Below are 18,787 nucleotides of genomic sequence, written 5' to 3'. Positions count from 1 at the left end.
TATATATATATATATATTTATATACATACCATTAATATTTTCCGAGGTACTATTGGTGTTCGATCAAGGGTTTCTGTTTACCAGGAGGTCAGGTGATGAAATGATAACCATCGCTCACCAAAATGTTCCGTTTCATTTCTTAGATTATCGTGGTATTTTCTGTTCAGTTACGTAAAAGCTGATCACACCCGAACCTCCCCAAGACCCGTGGTGGCTGAATCGTTCATCGTTGCTTATTTAGGAAGAAGAAATAAAAAAAATGTAATGAGAGATTGATCTCTTATGAGGCGTTTGTGAGGTTGTCAAAGAGAGAGAGAGAGAGAGAGAGAGAGAGAGAGAGAGAGAGAGAGAGAGAGAGAGAGAGAGAGTCGTAGCGTGGACGTAAATCAGGAGGGACGTATATCTACCCGGGGTGACACCTTGGGTTGGCAGACGCCCAACACTGGGCAGAAGTTATTGGTCCACCTTATCTGCTCTCTTGCGTCACCGTCCACACCTACGATCCAGTGTGTGCCTCTCGCCTCCGCCTTCGCAACGCAGTGGACTGGACGGAGAATACAAGAGACACATTGGTGATAATGCGTACGAAATGCTAAATTCTTTATCATAATTGTACCCTTTTTTCTTTTATGCGTCACAGGAAGCAAGAGGAAGGGTCACTCAACGAGGAGGGGGGTCACGTACGAGATATATAACACAAGGATGAAGGAAAATGATAATGCTTGTCATCTGTGTGAATGCGTGAGGCATGCATGCGTTAGTTAGGTTATATATATACATGATGGGAGGAGGGAAGGCTAGAGGAAGTGTGAAGAAAGGACGTGGGACACACAAAAAAATAAGAGAAGGCTACGTGTGTGGTGTAGGTAGGGAGCTTAAGTTTTAAGAGGACAGCCATACCGGTGATCCTGACGTGGAGGGTGTGAGGTGGTTTCGGGCACCACTTCAACACTTCGAAGTGCGGAGTACGGTAGTACATCCCCGGGCGGAGGCTGTCAACAGCCCACTGACACGGAGGATGTTAGATGGTCCCAGGCATCATTTCTCAACACTGTCTGCTGTCTAGAACCCAATACAACGTTAGAGACAGAGATAAAGAGATAAGAGAAGGAAGGACGTCCTGGAAGGACGCTGGAAATGGGTCTTTAACGACGAACGGCGCCTGGAAAGACGCTGGAAGTGGTTCTTTAACGACGAACGGCGCCTGGAAGGACGCTAGAAGTGGTTCTTTAACGACGAACGGCGCCTGGAAAGACGCTGGAAGTGGTTCTTTAACGACGAACGGCGCCTGGAAGGACGCTAGAAGTGGTTCTTTAACGACGAACGGCGCCTGGAAGGACGCTAGAAGTGTTTCTTTAACGACGAACGGCGCCTAGAAAGACGCTGGAAATGGTTCTTTAACGTTCAATGGCGCCTGGAAGGACACGGAGACTTAGACAGAAGGAAATCCCACAACACTGAGCCCCTGGAAGATACTCAGGACAAAACCATCCAGTGAGGGGGGACAACTCCACACCTTCCTCTGAGCTGGACTATGTTGTGGTGGAGACCCGGTCCCTGGGGTTCGACGCTTCGGCGCAGACGCGGGACGCCCAGATGTTCCGGTACAGCGACGCCCAGGTGTGCGACATGGTGCTGGCCTGGCAGGTGCTGACCATCTTCATGCCCAGCACTTGGCATATGATCCTGTACGTGGCCGACCAGGTGACGAGCGTGGCTGTGGATCTGTGTTCCCAAGGGAAGCGCTGGTGGTGTGGCCTCACCCTCACGTTCCTCATCGTCCCAAGCCTTATCATAAACATCTACGCTTACGAGCAGTAAGTCATTTCCACCCAGAACCCCCAGATTACGACACACGTCTATCTCAATCAGTAACTCTGTGCCGACGTATGTCTCTTTCCGATCTCCTGATGTCTTATGTCTGTATCTTATACCATGAACCAACATGAGATCTGTAGCAGGAACTAGATAACAGACAATTACCTGCTGCTTTTTCTTTTTCTTCCTCCAATGCAACGACTCGAACTCTGACGTGCTGCATATTTCAAGCAAATTCCATCAACTAACAGTTCAGTGGGAGGAAATTTGAAATCGCTGGGAAGAGGAAGACAAACAAGTACGTGTCTACAAAAAAACGACAACACCCCTGAAGTCAGAACTGAAGGCTTCTTTCCTCCAACACTCCAGCACTCAGGAGGGCTGAAGGCTTCTTTCCTTCAACACTCCAGCACTCAGGAGGGCTGAAGGCTTCTTTCCTCCAACACTCCAGCCCTCAGGAGGGCTGAAGGCTTCTTTCCTCCAACACTCCAGCACTCAGGAGGACTGAAGGCTTATCTCCTCCAACACTCAGGAGGGCTGAAGGCTTCTTTCCTCCAATACTCCAGCACTCATGAGGTCTGAAGGCTTCTTTCCTCCATCACTCAGGAGGGCTGAAGGCTTCTTTCCTCCAATACTCCAGCACTCATGAGGTCTGAAGGCTTCTTTCCTCCATCACTCAGGAGGTCTGAAGGCTTCTTTCCTCCAACACTCCAGCATTCAGGAGGACTGAAGTCTCCTTTTCTCCAACACTTCAGCACTCAGGAGGACTGAAAGCTTCATTCCTCCAACACTCAGGAGAACTGATGGCTTCATTCATCCAGCACCTCACCGCTCAGGCTTCGTTCCACAAAACAGAAAATAAATCTACGTTATTAAGGCATTAAGAAAAATGCAGAATATTTCATATTTTTCCTAATGAGCAGTTGTGAGTGATTAATAAGTATCAGCAGACGTACAGAAAGAAAAAAGTTAATCACTTCTCGTCCGACTTGGATTAAAACGTCATCATGAAATTTTCTGCGCATTGTTTTCGTTTGAAATTAGAGAGAGGGAAAAAAAGAAATGTAAACACTGAGAGTCCTGGGGGGTAAAGATGTGGTGTTTGTGTTTGGGTGTGTGTGTGTGTGTTTGGTTACCACTCGCTGCGTTGCGGGATGAGACTTGTGTCTCTCTGAGCCACCGTTTTCTGTCATCTTGACTTTCGAAATTTTCTTTCCACTTTGCATTTCAGTTTTCTTTTGTTATCTCGATCCATCCGTCCAAGTAATCGCGTTATTCATTACCTCGTTTCTCCTTGTGTCGTCTGCGTGGTATGTGTCCGTCTCGTTTTTAAAAAGAATCTTGATTAATGTCAACACTGTCAACTCTGTTCGAGAAGTGGAAGATTGAAAAATTCTCCGTCTCCGTTTTCCTCGTCTGCTATAACGGTGGTATTTCCATGACCTTTGTCGTCTCTGTGGAGCTCAGCAGTTGGGTTACACTTCGGTAGACCTCCGTCCCTTTCCAATGAAGTGACCCAGCTGGTGATCCGTACTCAAAAATTTGCGCCTTGGTTTTGGTCCTGGTTGTTCGTGACTTTGGCTGGCCCTACATTCACTGAGAACCAATCACTTTCTCTCTTCCTACACGTACACATGCCTTACATCCTCGATAAAAACTTTTCACTGCTTCTAACAACTTGCCTCCCACACCATAGATTCTTAGTACCCTGGCTGATGGGGCGTCCAGCAGTGGAAGACGTGCCCCTAGGGGGACGTTGTGGTCAGGAGAGGTGGTGTTGTCATCGCTGACACCAGCGGTAAAGTCTCCGATGTACGTCTGTGTCGAGGACATACGCCAGCAGGTCATCATTAGCTTGTTGTGGGGTGAGAGTCTTATACTCTCGAGTTGACCCCAAGATCCTCCTCACCTTGTATACAACCCATACCTTACCCTTACTTACACACACAGACACACACACAGACACACACACACACACACACACACACACGTCCCAACTTACGGCAGATACCCATTTGTTAGGTAGCCTAAAAGAGGCGGATGAACACGTAGGGGTGCCTGTGGAACGGCTTCCCTCTCTAGGAACAGAACTGGGACCCGTTCCACTCATGGTGCCGCATGGAGTGTGTTTGTGTGTACGCATGTTTCTGTGGGTGTATATATATATATATATATATATATATATATATATATATATATATATATATATATATATATATATATATATATTATCCCTGGGGATAGGGGAGAAAGAATACTTCCCACGTATTCCCTGCGTGTCGTAGAAGGCGACTAAAAGGGAAGGGAGCGGGGGGCTGGAAATCCTCCCCTCTCGTTTTTTTTTTTTAATTTTTCCAAAAGAAGGAACAAAGAGGGCCAGGTGAGGATATTCCCTCAAAGGCCCAGTCCTCTGTTCTTAACGCTACCTCGCTATCGCGGGAAATGGCGAATAGTATAAAAATATATATATATATATATATATATATATATATATATATATATATATATATATATATATATATATAGAGAGAGAGAGAGAGAGAGAGAGAGAGAGAGAGAGTGTGCGTACCTTTATATAGATACTCATTGGTATATATGTATGTATATATCCCACATCAAACTGGAATTTGAGAGAGACTGAAACGTTGTGTACGCAGGCTGACCCGCTCGGACATCGCAAGTGTAGCGCCCCTCAACAAGTGGCTGGCCAGACTCCTGCTCCTCGCCCAGCTCACACACCACTACCTGTGAGTTGACACACCAGCTTTTGTTTTTTTACTTCACGTCCTGTGAAGTCCTTGTACCTGTATTATTTCACTCGCTGTATAGTACTGTGTGTGTATTATATATATATATATATATATATATATATATATATATATATATATATATATATATATATATATATATATACATATATATATGAAATGTTTGAGGACGTTATGTGGTGTGAGGTGGTTTGATCGAGTAAGTAATGAGAGATGTGTGGTAATAAAAAGATTGTGGTTGAGAGAGCAGAAGAGGATGTATTGAAATGGTTTGCACAAATGGAAAGAATGAGTGAGGAAAGATTGACAAAGAGGATATATGTGTCAGAGGTGGAGGGAACAAGGCGAAGCGGGAAGGCAAATTGGAGGTGAAAAGATGAAGTGAAAAAGATTTTGAAGCATCGGGGCCTGAACATGCAGGAGGGCGAGAGGCGTGCACGGAATAGAGTGTATTGGAACGATGTGGTATACTGGGGTCGACTTGCTGTCAGTGGACTGAACCAGGGCATGTGCGACGTCGAGGTATAAACCATGGAAAGGCCTGTGGTGCCTGGATGTGGATGGGGAGCTGTGGTTTCGGAGCATTACACATGACAGCTGGAGACTGAGTGTGAGGAGATGTGGCCTTTTATTCGTCTGTTTCCTGGCACTACCTCACTGACGAAGGGGCTGGCGAGGCTGATTTCTGTGGGGCGCGATGGCGCCGGGATTGTAAATGAAGATAATATTGATACATGTCTTTTATAGATAATCTTTGATGCATGAACAGATGACTCGACTCGAATACATGAAGCAGCGATCACGGGCCACATCTGTCACAAAATTGTCTGCTGAATCACCGTATATCGGATGACCCCCACAGACAGCTTGTCTGCCCTCATTTCTCCCCCCTCCCTAGGGTTGGTCGGAAGGTCAGCTGGTGCTACCGGGCGTGGCGGGCCCAGAGTTGGCAGCAGAAGCGGCGGTCACGGCAGCAGCAGCAGCAGCCACGTAGGTCACCGAAGGTGCTGTGGGAGCAGGCGAGAGCCGCCGACACTGACTCAGCGACGGCCAAGTGGTTCCACTCGCTGCTGGAGTCGGTGCCGCAGCTGAGCGTCCAGGCGTACATCCTGATGGTGAAGCTGCGGCCCGATCCTCTCTCTCTCATGATCCAGCAAGTAGGTCGCCATGTTCCTCCGCCTTGTGGTATTGTTCCCCCCCAGCAGGTGTGGTGACGGTAGTGGCTCCACCCAGCAGGTGTGGTGACAATAGTGGCTCCCCCCAGCAGGTGTGGTGACGGTAGTGGTTCCCCCAGCAGGTGTGGTGACAATAGTGGCTCCCCCCAGCAGGTGTGGTGACGGTAGTGGTTCCCCCAGCAGGTGTGGTAACGGTAGTGGTTCCCCCAGCAGGTGTGGTGACAATAGTGGCTCCCCCCAGCAGGTGTGGTGACGGTAGTGGTTCCCCCAGCAGGTGTGGTAACGGTAGTGGTTCCCCCAGCAGGTGTAGGACAATAGTGGCTCCCCCAGCAGGTGTGGTGACGGTAATGGTTCCCCCAGCAGGTGTGGTGACGGCGGCGCTGGTGGCCAGTGTGGTGGTGAGCCTGACGTCGGCGTCGGCGGGCCTGGCGTCGGTGATGAGTGAGAGCGCCTGGGAGAGAGTAGCGGCCTCTCTCGCGATCTTCCTCACTCTGGGTGAGTCTTGCTCATACGTCTTTCCCTCCTGTCTCATTTCCACCATTTCCACTCATGGTACTTGTAATTGTTAAAGATATTCAGTATTTATTATAATTATTATTATTATTATTATTATTATTATTATTATTATTATTGTTATTATTATTATTATTATTATTATTATTATTATTATTATTATTATTATTATTATTATTATTATAATTATTATTATTATCATTATTATTATTATTATTATTATTATTATTATTATTATTATTATTATTATTATTATTATAATATTTGTTATCATTGTGAGTGTTGATGGTCCATATTTTTAGATGCTCTGCCATATGACTTATTCTGATACACACGTACGTATGCTTTTGTATATGTGGTCGTGTTCTTTTCTGTATCATACTGTAGAATTACATTTGTGTGTGTGTAATTACATACTTGTGATTACCTTTCTGTATTGTACGTGGAGGAAGCTGTGCACTCGTGGGGGGCCGGCCAAAGATCTGAACTTTTCCTGCTGTCATAGAGCACTTTTAATACTGTCACAAAGCTTTCTTTGAACGTTTATATACTGTCTGCTTCACTATATATGAAATCCTGAAAAAGTATTATTTTTTTGCTTACTTTCTAACTAGTTTCTTGTTCGATTTCATGTTAATGGTCTTTTGGTTGCTCTGTCTTTGCGCCTTTCGAAGACCTGTTCACTATGTCAACAAACTGGTTTGAAAGCTTAAAGGGTTGTGATCAGGTCACCTCTCACTCTTTTTTCTTTCTTTCTTTCTTCCAAGGTGGGCAAATTTAAGGCCTCTGGCCTTTTTCCCTGGAACTCATCTCTCTTATTTCTGGTACCATCTTTGTCGCCCTCCACTGGACCCCTCTCCGTAAACTGTGTGTGCCTGTTGAAGTGCGGTGACCAAACGCGTATGGCATATTCTAGTTCGGGTGCCTGTAGTAGGGTGTGAACAGCTTGGCTCAGTATTTCCTTATCCGGGACGTGGAATGTAATTCTGAAAACTGCAAGGAGACATGGGGACTCTGGCGCCCGATTAGGGAGGGTATTTTCTCTCGTGCTCAGTTGTCGTGTTTTCGTGCTCAGTTGTCGTGTCGTAGTGCTCAGTTGTCGTGTCGTCGTGCTCAGTTGTCGTGTCGTCGTGCTCTGTTGTCGTGTCGTCGTGCTAAGTTGTCGTGTCGTCGTGATCAGTTGTCGTGTCGTCGTGCTCAGTTGTCGTGTTTTCGTGATCAGTTGTCGTGTCGTCGTGCTCATTTGTCGTGTCGTCGTGCTCTTTTGTCAAGTTGTCGTGTCTTCGTGCTCAGTTGTCGTGTCGTCGTGCTCAGTTGTCGTGTCGTCGTGCTCAGTTGTCGTGTCGTCGTGATCAGTTGTCGTGTCGTCGTGCTCAGTTGTCGTGTTTTCGTGTTCAGTTGTCGTGTCGTAGTGCTCAGTTGTCGTGTCGTCGTGCTCAGTTGTCGTGTCGTCGTGCTCAGTTGTCGTGTTTTCGTGCTCAGTTGTCGTGTTTTCGTGCTCAGTTGTCGTGTCGTCGTGCTCAGTTGTCGTGTTTTCGTGCTCAATTGTCGTGTCGTCGTGCTCAGTTGTCGTGTTTTTGTGCTCAGTTGTCGTGTCGTCGTGCTCAATTGTCGTGTCGTCGTGCTCTTTTGTCATGTTGTCGTGTCTTCGTGCTCAGTTGTCGTGTCGTCGTGCTCAGTTGTCGTGTCGTCGTGCTCAGTTGTCGTGTCGTTGTGCTCAGCTGTCGTGTCGTTGTGCTCAGCTGTCGTGTCGTCGTGCTCAGTTGTCGTGTCGTCGTGCTCAGCTGTCGTGTCGTCGTGCTCAGTTGTCCTGTTTTCGTGCTCAGTTGTCGTGTCGTAGTGCTCAGTTGTCGTGTCGTCGTGCTCAGTTGTCGTGTCATCGTGCTCAGTTGTCGTGTCGTCGTGCTCAGCTGTCGTGTCGTCGTGCTCAGCTGTCGTGTTTTCGTGCTCAGTTGTCGTGTCTTCGTGCTCAGTTGTCGTGTCTTCGTGCTCAGTTGTCGTGTCGTCGTGCTCGGTTGTCGTGTCGTCGTGCTCAGTTGTCGTGTCTTCGTGCTCAGTTGTCGTGTCATCGTGCTCAGTTGTCGTGTCGTCGTGCTCAGTTGTGTCATTGTCATCGTGCTCAATTTTCGTATCGTCGTGCTCAGTTGTCGTATCGTCTTGCTCAGTTGTCGTATCGTCGTGCTCAGTTGTCGTGTCTTCGTGCTCAGTTTTCGTATCGTCGTGCTCAGTTGTCGTATCGTCTTGCTCAGTTGTCGTTTCGTCGTGCTCAGTTGTCGTGTCGTCGTGCTCAGTTGTCGTGTCGTCGTGCTCAGTTGTCGTGTCGTCATATACCAGAGGGTCAGAGAGGACCTGCAGTTGTGGCGGATCGCCAGGACATGACGGTACGTTTGCGCCGCAGGGTCGCGGGTCCTGGTGTGCAGCGGCGTGGGCGCCATCCACCCGGCGCTGTGGTTTGCGCCCCTAGCCTTCGTCACCAAGGTCTCCGAGTCCAAGGAGGAGACCTACCTGGCCATGCTGCCCAAGGCGCACAAGTACCTCTTCGAAGCCTTCGTCATGGCGGCGGTGTGCCCGCCCTTCAACGCCGTCGGACTGTTTCAGCTCCGCGCCCTACGTGCTGGCGGGGCTCTGCTTCCTCGCACTCGACCCGGCCGCCTTCCTTAACATCGGCGTCTTCGTCTTCTCCATCGTCGGCCAGGTCATATGGCTGGCGGTGGGCTTCTTCGTCACGTAATGACCCCACGTCGATGGTGTAGTAAGGCTTATGTACGTCTGTTTCAAGTCCAATTTAATCTTCAGGGAAATAAAATGTCTATTTGACCTTGAGTTGGATTACTCTTATCGACTCCTGAAATCCTAAGTCTTTGAAATCCTTCCGTAGAGATGATAATCTCAGAGCTTTATTTTAGCAGTTGTATAACATGAAAAAAATCTCTCCCGGAAATCTCATGCCATTAGTTATGTGTGTAGAGATGATAAACAGAGCGGTGCAAGTTTGTACCATTTTTGTTTTCACTGATTCATGATGAGCTGTTCTCTTCATTCCATACATGAAAAAAAATTGATAACACTCCTCCACAATGAACACTCCTGTCTCAGGGTCGTACCCTGTCACACACCCCCCGAGGATGAAGTCCTGTTACACATGGAGACTCCAGAATACAACACAAGGGGAGGATCAGGTCCTCCTAGACATATACTGTGGGTGTGACTACGGGAGAGTTTGAAGCCTCCACGATCTGGAGGAGGTATGAACCAACCACACAACCCGTCACGTCTCAGACCCTCACGACCGCTCTGCCAACAGCCAGGCTTTGCTCTCCCTCTCTCCCTCTCTGACTGACTGACTGACTCCCCTCCCTCCCATTCCCCAGCTCTTTAATTACACACCTCTGCCCTTAGTTGGTTCAGCCAATTACTCTCTTGTCGCTGTCTGCGCGCACGTCTCCTCCTGTGACCAGTGATATGGTACTTTGTTTTCCCTTTTAGGAGATCGCCGCTTCTCCTCGGGCGATGCTTCTGTCTCTGTCCAAAGGATTATAGCAGTCATAACGATAATGAACCCTGGTGATAATTGAGGCATACGTCCCCACTCCTCTTCTCTTGTCACCTCTCTCCTCACTTCCCGCATCGCGACATCAGAACCTGACTTACGCACTTTCCATCCTCAGCGCTGTGGGTTTTCCCTCCGTCCCTCTGATGATGTTGCTCCGGTTTTGCGTTTCCTTGTGAGATGGCAGTGTTCGAGCCACCGCCCTCACCACGCCCATGTTCTTCTTGGCGAGCCGGCCGCTGCGTTACCTGATCGCTGTGTTGCCCGGCCGCTGCGTTACCTGATCACTGTGTGCCCCGGCCGCTGCGTTACCTGATCACTGTGTGGCTCGGCCGCTGCGTTACCTGATCACTGTGTGGCCCGGCCGCTGCGTTACCTGATCACTGTGTGGCCCGGCCGCTGCGTTATCTGATCACTGTGTGGCCCGGCCGCTGCGTTACTTGATCACTGTGTGGCCCGGCCGCTGCGTTACCTGATCACTGTGTGGCCCGGCCTCTGCGTTACCTGATCACTGTGCGGCCCGGCCGCTGCGTTACCTGATCACTGTGTGGCCCGGCCGCTGCGTTACCTGATCAGTGTGTGGCACAGCCGCTGCGTTACCAGATCACTGTGTGGCCCGGCCGCTGCGTTACTTGATCACTGTGTGGCCCGGCCGCTGCGTTACCTGATCAGTGTGTGGCACAGCCGATGCGTTACCAGATCACTGTGTGGCCCGGCCGCTGCGTTACCAGATCACTGTGTGGCCGGGCCGCTGCGTTACCTGATCACTGTGTGGCCGGGCCGCTGCGTTACCTGATCACTGTGTGGCCCGGCCGCTGCGTTACCTGATCACTGTGTGGCCCGGCCGCTGCGTTACCTGATCACTGTGTGGCCCGGCCGCTGCGTTACGTGATCACTGTGTGGCCCGGCCGCTGCGTTACCTGATCACTGTGTGGCCGTCAGCCACTCGGGAATGGGCCGCTGTAAAGTCTGTTTCCCTTCGCTGTGTCTTGTCCGAACTTTTCTGATGACTTCAAACGCTCCCTTTTTTATAGGCGAGCTCCCTCCCTATGCTGGACGTGACTGCACCGCTCCCAGGCAGGCTGCCTCCCTGTCACTCCCAGGCAGGCTGCCTCCCTGTCACTCCCAGGTAGGCTGCCTCCCTGTCACTCTCAGAGAGGCTGTCACCCTGTCACTCCCATGTAGGCTTCTACCCTGTCACTCTCAGAGAGGCTGTCACCCTGTCACTCCCAGGTAGGCTGCCTCTCTGTCACTCTCAGAGAGGCTGTCACCCTGTCACTCCCAGGGACGCTGCCTACCTGTCACTCCCAGGTAGGCTGCCTACCTGTCACTCCCAGGTAGGGTGCCTTCCTGTCACTCCCAGGTAGGCTGCCTCCCTGTCACTCCCAGGCAGGCTGCCTCCCTGTCACTCCCAGGTAGGCTGCCTCCCTGTCACTCCCAGGCAGGCTGCCTCCCTGTCACTCCCAGGTAGGCTGCCTCCCTGTCACTCCCAGGTAGGCTGCCTCCCTGTCACTCCCAGGCAGGCTGCCTCCCTGTCACTCCCAGGTAGGCTGCCTCCCTGTCACTCCCAGGCAGGCTGCCTCCCTGTCACTCCCATGTAGGCTTCTACCCTGTCACTCTCAGAGAGGCTGTCACCCTGTCACTCCCAGGTAGGGTGCCTACCTGTCACTCCCAGGTAGGCTGCCTACCTGTCACTCCCAGGTAGGCTGCCTCCCTGTCACTCCCAGGTAGGCTGCCTCCCTGTCACTCCCAGGTAGGCTGCCTACCTGTCACTCCCAGGTAGGCTGCCTCCCTGTCACTCCCAGGGACTCTGCCTCCCTGTCACTCCCATGTAGGCTTCTACCCTGTCACTCCCAGGTAGGCTGCCACCCTGTCACTCCCTACCTGCCTGTCACTCAGGCTCTGGCGGTAATAGAGCGACGTTCGAGGAAGCCAGGAGCGATCCACAGGGTAATCTATTTTTGATGAGTCTCGCTGTTCACTCCACACACCCGCCCCCTGATTGTCATAGGGAAAAAAGAATAGGTTGAATATGGCTCCCTCGATCACCGTCCAGAGGGAGGAGGAAGGGATGAGGAGACCCTCCCCTCAGCACACCCCCCTCCGTTGGCCATGTCCTTCCCCCCTCAACCCCTCCTATCCTCTCTCTCTCTCTCTCTCTCTTCTCTTCCTCTCTCTCTCTCTCTCTCTCTCTCTCTCTCTCTCTCTCTCTCTCTCTCTCTCTCTCTCTCTCTCTTCTCTTCTCTTCTCTTCTCTTCTCTTCTCTTCTCTTCTCTTCCCTTCCCTTCCCTTCCCTTCCCTTCCCTTCCCTTCCCTTCCCTTCTCTTCTCTTCTCTTCTCTTCTCTTCTCTCTCTCTCTCTCTCTCTCTCTCTCTCTCTCTCTCTCTCTCTCTCTCTCTCTCTCTCTCTCTCTCTCTCTCTCACACACACACACACACACACACACACACGCACACAAGGTCTTCTGAGCCAATCATTCAACTCACGTCTCTCTGGCATTTCTCCCCAGCCTTCAAAGTTCTCTTCCTTCTCCACTTCATCTCTTTACCTACAGTTCCCTCGCCACCTGCTCTCGTTCGCGCTCGCTGTCCAGCGTTATTCACTTATTAATTGATAATTCCTCCAAGACCTTTGTAATGGATCGTGCGGCCCAAGGCTGAGCTGCATCCAGAAGCAGGGGAAAAACATATAGACTCCTTTGTGCGACGTTCTTTGATGAGACTGTACTCCCAATGATAGTTTTTTGCCGCCGTCTCCCGTGCCAACGAGGTAGCGCAAGGAAACAGACGAAAGAATGGCCCAACCCATACACATGTACATGCATAAACGCCCACACACGCACATATACATACTTATACATTTCAACGTATGTATACATATACATACACAGACATATACACACATACACATGTACGTACTCATACATGCTGCCTTCATCCATTCTCGCCGCCACCCCGCCACACATGAAATGGCAACCCCCTCCCCCCGCATGTGCGCGAGGTAGCGCTAGGAAAAGACAACAAAGGCCACTTTCGTTCACACAGTCCCTAGCTGTCATGTGTAATGCACCGACACCACAGCTCCCTTTCCACATCCAGGCCTCACAAAACTTCCCATGGTTTACCCCAGACGCTTCACATGCCCTGTATCAATCCATTGACAGCACGTCGACCCCGTTAGACCACATCGTTCCAATTCACTCTATTCCTTGCACGCCTTTCACACTCCTTTATGTTCAGGCCCCGATCGCTCAAAATCTTTTTCTACATCCTTCCACCTCCAATTTGGTCTCCCACTTCTCTTCGTTCCCTCCACCTCTGACACATATATCCTCTTTGTCAATCTTTCCTCACTCATTCTCTCCATGTGACCAAACCATTTCAATACACCTTCTGCTCTCTCAACCACACTCTTTTTATTACCACACATCTCTCTTACCCTTACATTACTTACTCGATCAAACCACCTCACATCACATATTGTCCTCAAACATCTCATTTCCAACACATTCACCCTCCTCCGCACAATCCTGTCTATAGTTCATGCCTCACAACCATATAACGTTGTTGGAACCACTATTCCTTCAAACATACCCATTTTTGCTCTCCAAGATAACGTTCTCGCCTTCCACACATTCTTCAACACTCCCGGAACCTTCGCCCCCTCCCCCACTCTGACTCACTTCCACTTCCATGGTTCCATCCGCTGCCATATCCACTCTCAGATATCTAAAATACTTCACATCCTCCAGTTTTTCTCCATTCAAACTTACCTCCCAATTTACTTGTCCCTCAACTCTACTGAACCTAATAACCTTGCTCTTATTCACATTTACTCTCAGCTTTCTTCTTTCACACACTTTCCCGAACTCAGTCACCAGCTTCTGTAGTTTCTCACCCGAATCAGCCACCAGCGCTGTATCATCAGAGAACAACTGACTCACCAAACCCTCTCATCCACAACAGACTGCATACTTGCCCTTCTCTCCAAAACTCTTGCATTCACCTCCCTAACAACCCCAACCCCATCCAATAACAAATTAAACGACCATGGAGACATCACGCACCCCTGCCGCAAACCGATATTCACTGGGAACCAGTCACTTTCCTCTCTTCCTGCCTGTACACATGCCTTACATCCTCGATAAAAACTTTTCACTGCTTCTAGCAACTTACCTTTCACACCATATAGTCTTAATACCTTCCACAGTGCATATCTTTCAACTTTATCATATGCCTTCTCCAGATTCATAACTGCTACATACAAATGCATCTGTTTTTTAAGTATTTCTCACATTCATTCTTCAAAGCAAACACCTGATCCACACATCCTCTACCACTTCTGAAACCACACTGCTCTTCCCCAATCTGATGCTCTGTACATGCCTTCACCCTCTCAATCAATACCCTCCCATATAATTTCCCAGGAATACTCAACAAACTTATACCTCTGTAATTTGAACACTCACCTTTATCCCTTTTGCCTTTGTGTAATGGCACTATGCATGCATTCCGCCAATCCTCAGGCACTTCACCATGAACCATACATGCACTGAATATCCTCATCGACCAGTCAACAACACATTCACCCACTTTTTTAATAAATTCCACTGGAGTACCATCCAAACCCGCCGCCTTGCCGGCTTTCTCTGCCTCTTCTCTGTTTACCAAATCATTCTCCCGGACCCTCTCACTTCGCACACCACCTCGACCAAAACACCCTATATCTGCCGTTCTTATCATCTAACACATTCAACAAACCTTCAAAATACTCACTCCATCTCCCTCTCACTTCACCACTCCTTGTTATTACCTCCCCATTAGCCCCCTTCACCGATGTTCCCATTTGTTCTCTTGTCTTACGCACTTTATTTACCTCCTTCCTAAACGTCTTTTTATTCTCCCTAAAATTTAATGATACTCTCTCACCCCAACTCTCATTCGCCCTCTTTTTCACCTCTTGCACCTTTCTCTTGACTTCTTGCCTCAGTTTTTTTTATACATCTCCCACTCATTTGCATTATTTCCCTGCAAAAATCGTCCAAATGCCTCTCTCTCTTCTCTTTCACTGAAAATCTTACTTCCTCATCTCACCACTCACTACCCTTTCTAATCTACCAACCTCCCACCTTTCTCATGCCACAGGCATTTTTTTGCGCAAGCCATCACTGATTCCCTAAATACATTCCATTCCTCCCCCACTCCCCTTACGTCATTTGCTCTCACCTTTTTCCATTCTGCACTCAATCTCTCCTGGTACTTCTTTACACAAGTCTCCTTCCCAAGCTCACTTACTCTCACCACTCTCTTCACCCCAACATTCTCTCTTCTTTTCTGAAAACTTCTACATATCTTCACCTTCGCCTACACAAGATAGTGATCAGACATCCCTCCAGTTGCCCCTCTCAGCACATTAACATCCAAAAGTCTCTCTTTCACACGCCTATCAATTAACACGTAATCCAATAATGCTCTCTGGCCATCTCTCCGCCTTACATACGTATACTTATGTATATCTCTGTTTTTAAACCAGGTGTATCCAATCACCAGTCCTTTTTCAGAACACAAATCTACAAGCTCCTCACCATTTCCATTTACAACACTGAATACACCAATTATACCCTAAACTGCCACATTACTCACCTTTGCATTTATGTATATATATATATATATATATATATATATATATATATATATATATATATATATATATATATATATATATATATATATATATAAGAATCTTGTATATTTTGCATTTTTGTGATTATGATTCTAGGAGCTAGCAAACTATTCTTTTCTCCTGCAACTCGTCATCACCGAAGCCCTTGACCTTCTGAGACGTATCCTGTGTCGTTTTCCTCTCATCTTCCTCTCCCTGAGGCGTCTCATACCTCTCTTCGTCGCTCACCCTGAGGCGCTGAGGGGTCACTCTCCCATTCCTCCTTCGTCCCTCCCTCCCTCCCTCGCTCCCGGCAGCGTCACACACCCTACTTCCTCTGTATTTACCCATCCACCTTTTGCGCTCTTCCTCATCCAGACGTTAGCCTAAACTGTGAATCTTGAACTGGTGAATCAAGGGAAGACAGACTCGTACGTTTGATAATGGATTGCTTTCTTGAATCGCATGATCCAGATTAAATATTAAAGATGTGTTTCGAGTCGGCGTTTATTTTTTTTTAGATATCTTCCCAACTACGCCACTGGCTAGACACATATGTTAAGGATAGAATAGAAAATAATTAAGGTACACCATCCTAAGAGCAATGACTTGATTGAATGTCTAGATGATATGTTTACACCAGTGATCTGGCCCTGACAATCTCTCTCTCTAACAGTGTTGCCGGATGTAAACTTACCAAATAGGTATTCCAATCATCAAAGATATTCTCATTAGATGTCCTCATTAAATCACTACATGAGGTGAGAGGTGCCAGTAGATTAGGAGCCCACGAAAGTGGCATCAATTTAAAAGAACAAAGGAAATAGCAAATGCTTCTTAGATTACCCACCCAAAAATCGTATTTCAGTTTCAGGTAAAAATATTAGGAAAAGAACAAAATGATATTGAGTTGATTTCCTTTCGAGGATAGATTGATAACCACCCCACTGGTCAGAAATGCCCGTGTATGAGGCACATACTTCGTTATCTTGACTTTTATCAGATAAGAAGATCTAGTACACTGACCCCCAGTTTACCTGATGGTTGACATCTGATGCAAAGACTTTCCTACACTCATCCTTTCCCAGAAGACTCCCTTGTTGGTGTCTTTTCCTCGGTGTTACATGGTGTGTCTTTTGAGTTCCTTGCTTTGGGTGGGGAGAGAGAGAGAGAGAGAGAGAGAGAGAGAGAGAGAGAGAGAGAGAGAGAGAGAGAGAGAGAGAGAGAGAGAATGTAGGGTTGGGAAGAGCCTTCTGCTTTACTGTCCTGCTCGATCTTGTCCTCTTTAAGGAATGTAGGATCCTATTCCTTATCCTCGAGTAGTAACACCTTGTGATAGGCAGTCAGGTCGTCAACTGTCTGCCCTTCCCATGGTCTTGAACGTCCATGTCCTCCACCTCGCAACATTCATACCATCCTCCTCCTTCAACATTCATGCCCTTCTCCTCCTCCAACATTCACGTTCCCCCTTCTGTACCATCCCTATACCCTCTTAGTACCTCCTACCTTCCACATCCAGGGTTGTGGAGGTTGTGGACCCCATCCTCGGTGTCTTACAAGCAAGGTTGTGGACCCCATCCCTGGTGTCCTACAGCCAGGTTGTGGACCTCATCCCTGGTGTCCTACGGGCAGGGTTATGGCCCATCCCTGGTGTCCTACAGGTTAGGTTGTAGCCCATCCCTGGTGTCCTACAGCCAGGTTGTGGACCGCATCACTGGTGTCCTACAGCCAGGTTGTGGACCTCATCCCTGATGTCTTACAGACAAGGTTGTGGCCCCATCCCTGGTGTCCTACAGGCAAGGTTATGGCCCCATCCCTTCAGTCCTACAGGCATGGTTGTGGCCCCATCCCTGGTGTCCTACAGGCATGGTTATGGACCCCATCCCTTCAGTCCTACAGGCATGGTTATGGCCCCATCCCTGGTGTCCTACAGGCAAGGTTGTGGACCCCATCCTTGGTGTCCTACAGGCAGGGTTGTGACGCTTCCCTGGTGTCCAGAGTTAACTTCACAGCTGGCCGACGTTCGCCTGGCGGGAGGCGCTGCTGAGAAGTACTTGGGGGAAGGATGATGGGCACCAGCTGGGGGAGATGGGGAGGGCGGAGAGCGTCAGCTGAGGAGATGGGGAGAAGTAGTGGTTATTAGCTGGGGAGATGGGGAGGGAAATGGGTATCAGCTGGGAAGGTTGGGAAGGTCAGATGGAGATGGGGAGGGTAGTGGTTATCAGCTGGGGAGATGGGGAGGGAAATGGGTATCAGCTGGGAAGGTTGGGAAGGTCAGATGGAGATGGGGAGGGTCGTGGTTATCAGTTGGGGAGATGGGGGAGGGAAATGGGTATCAGCTGGGAAGGTGGGGAGGGTCAGATGGAGATGGGGAGGGTAGTGGTTATCAGTTGGGGAGATGGGGAGGGAAATGGGTATCAGCTGGGAAGGTGGGGAGGGTCAGATGGAGATGGGGAGGTTCGTGGTTATCAGCTGGGGAGATGGGGAGGGAAATGGGTATCAGCTGGGAAGGTGGGGAGGGTCAGATGGAGATGGGGAGGTTCGTGGTTATCAGCTGGGGAGATGGGGAGGGAAATGAGTATCAGCTGGGAAGGTGGGGAGGGTCAGATGGAGATGGGGAGGGTCATGGTTATTAGCTGGGGAGATGGGGGAGGGAAATGGGTATCAGCTGGGAAGGTGGGGAGGGTCAGATGGAGATGGGGAGGGTCGTGGTTATCAGTTGGGGAGATGGGGGAGGGAAATGGGTATCAGCTGGGAAGGTGGGGAGGGTCAGATGGAGATGGGGAGGGTCGTGGTTATCAGCTAGGGAGATGGGGAGCGTCGTGGTGATCAGCTAGGGAGGTGGAGAGGGAGGAGAGTACAATGTGGTGGTCACACGCTCCACCAGGAGAGACCCAAGTGGGTATCACATCTCCTGACCATATAACTGAAGGTGGCCTCCTCGTTGTCTTAACGTCATGAATGTAGTGAGTAAACTCATAAGATCGAGTCATGAGGTTCATGAGCAGTAGTCACCACCACCTCATGACACCTCATGTCTTTGGTTGGTTGGCCACAGTGCTAATATAGACGTATAGAAACAAAGAAAATTGTTTTACACAGGAAAGCTGGCACGCTGAGGACCTGGGTTCGATTCCCGGGTTGCCTAGTAGTGAATAGTTATATTCGTTCTCTCCATGTGACCAAACCGTTTCAGTGCACCCTCTTCTGCTTTCTCAACCACTCTTTTTATTACCACAATCTCTCTTACCCTTTCATTATTTACTCAATCTAACCACCTCACACCACAAATTGTCCTCAAA

General features: G+C 49.0%; 1 pseudogene; it reads left to right on the top strand.

The window, feature by feature from the left end:
* Nucleotides 1–702: 702 nt before the first annotated feature.
* LOC139760207 (uncharacterized) overlaps nucleotides 703–18,787 on the top strand; it is a 103,665-nt pseudogene continuing 85,580 nt past the window's right edge.

The sequence above is a fragment of the Panulirus ornatus genome, chromosome 35 (genome assembly GCF_036320965.1).
Source record: "Panulirus ornatus isolate Po-2019 chromosome 35, ASM3632096v1, whole genome shotgun sequence".
NCBI lineage: Eukaryota > Metazoa > Arthropoda > Malacostraca > Decapoda > Palinuridae > Panulirus > Panulirus ornatus.
Note: the sequence above shows the minus strand (reverse complement) of the source record. Positions and strands in the feature narration are given on the sequence as shown.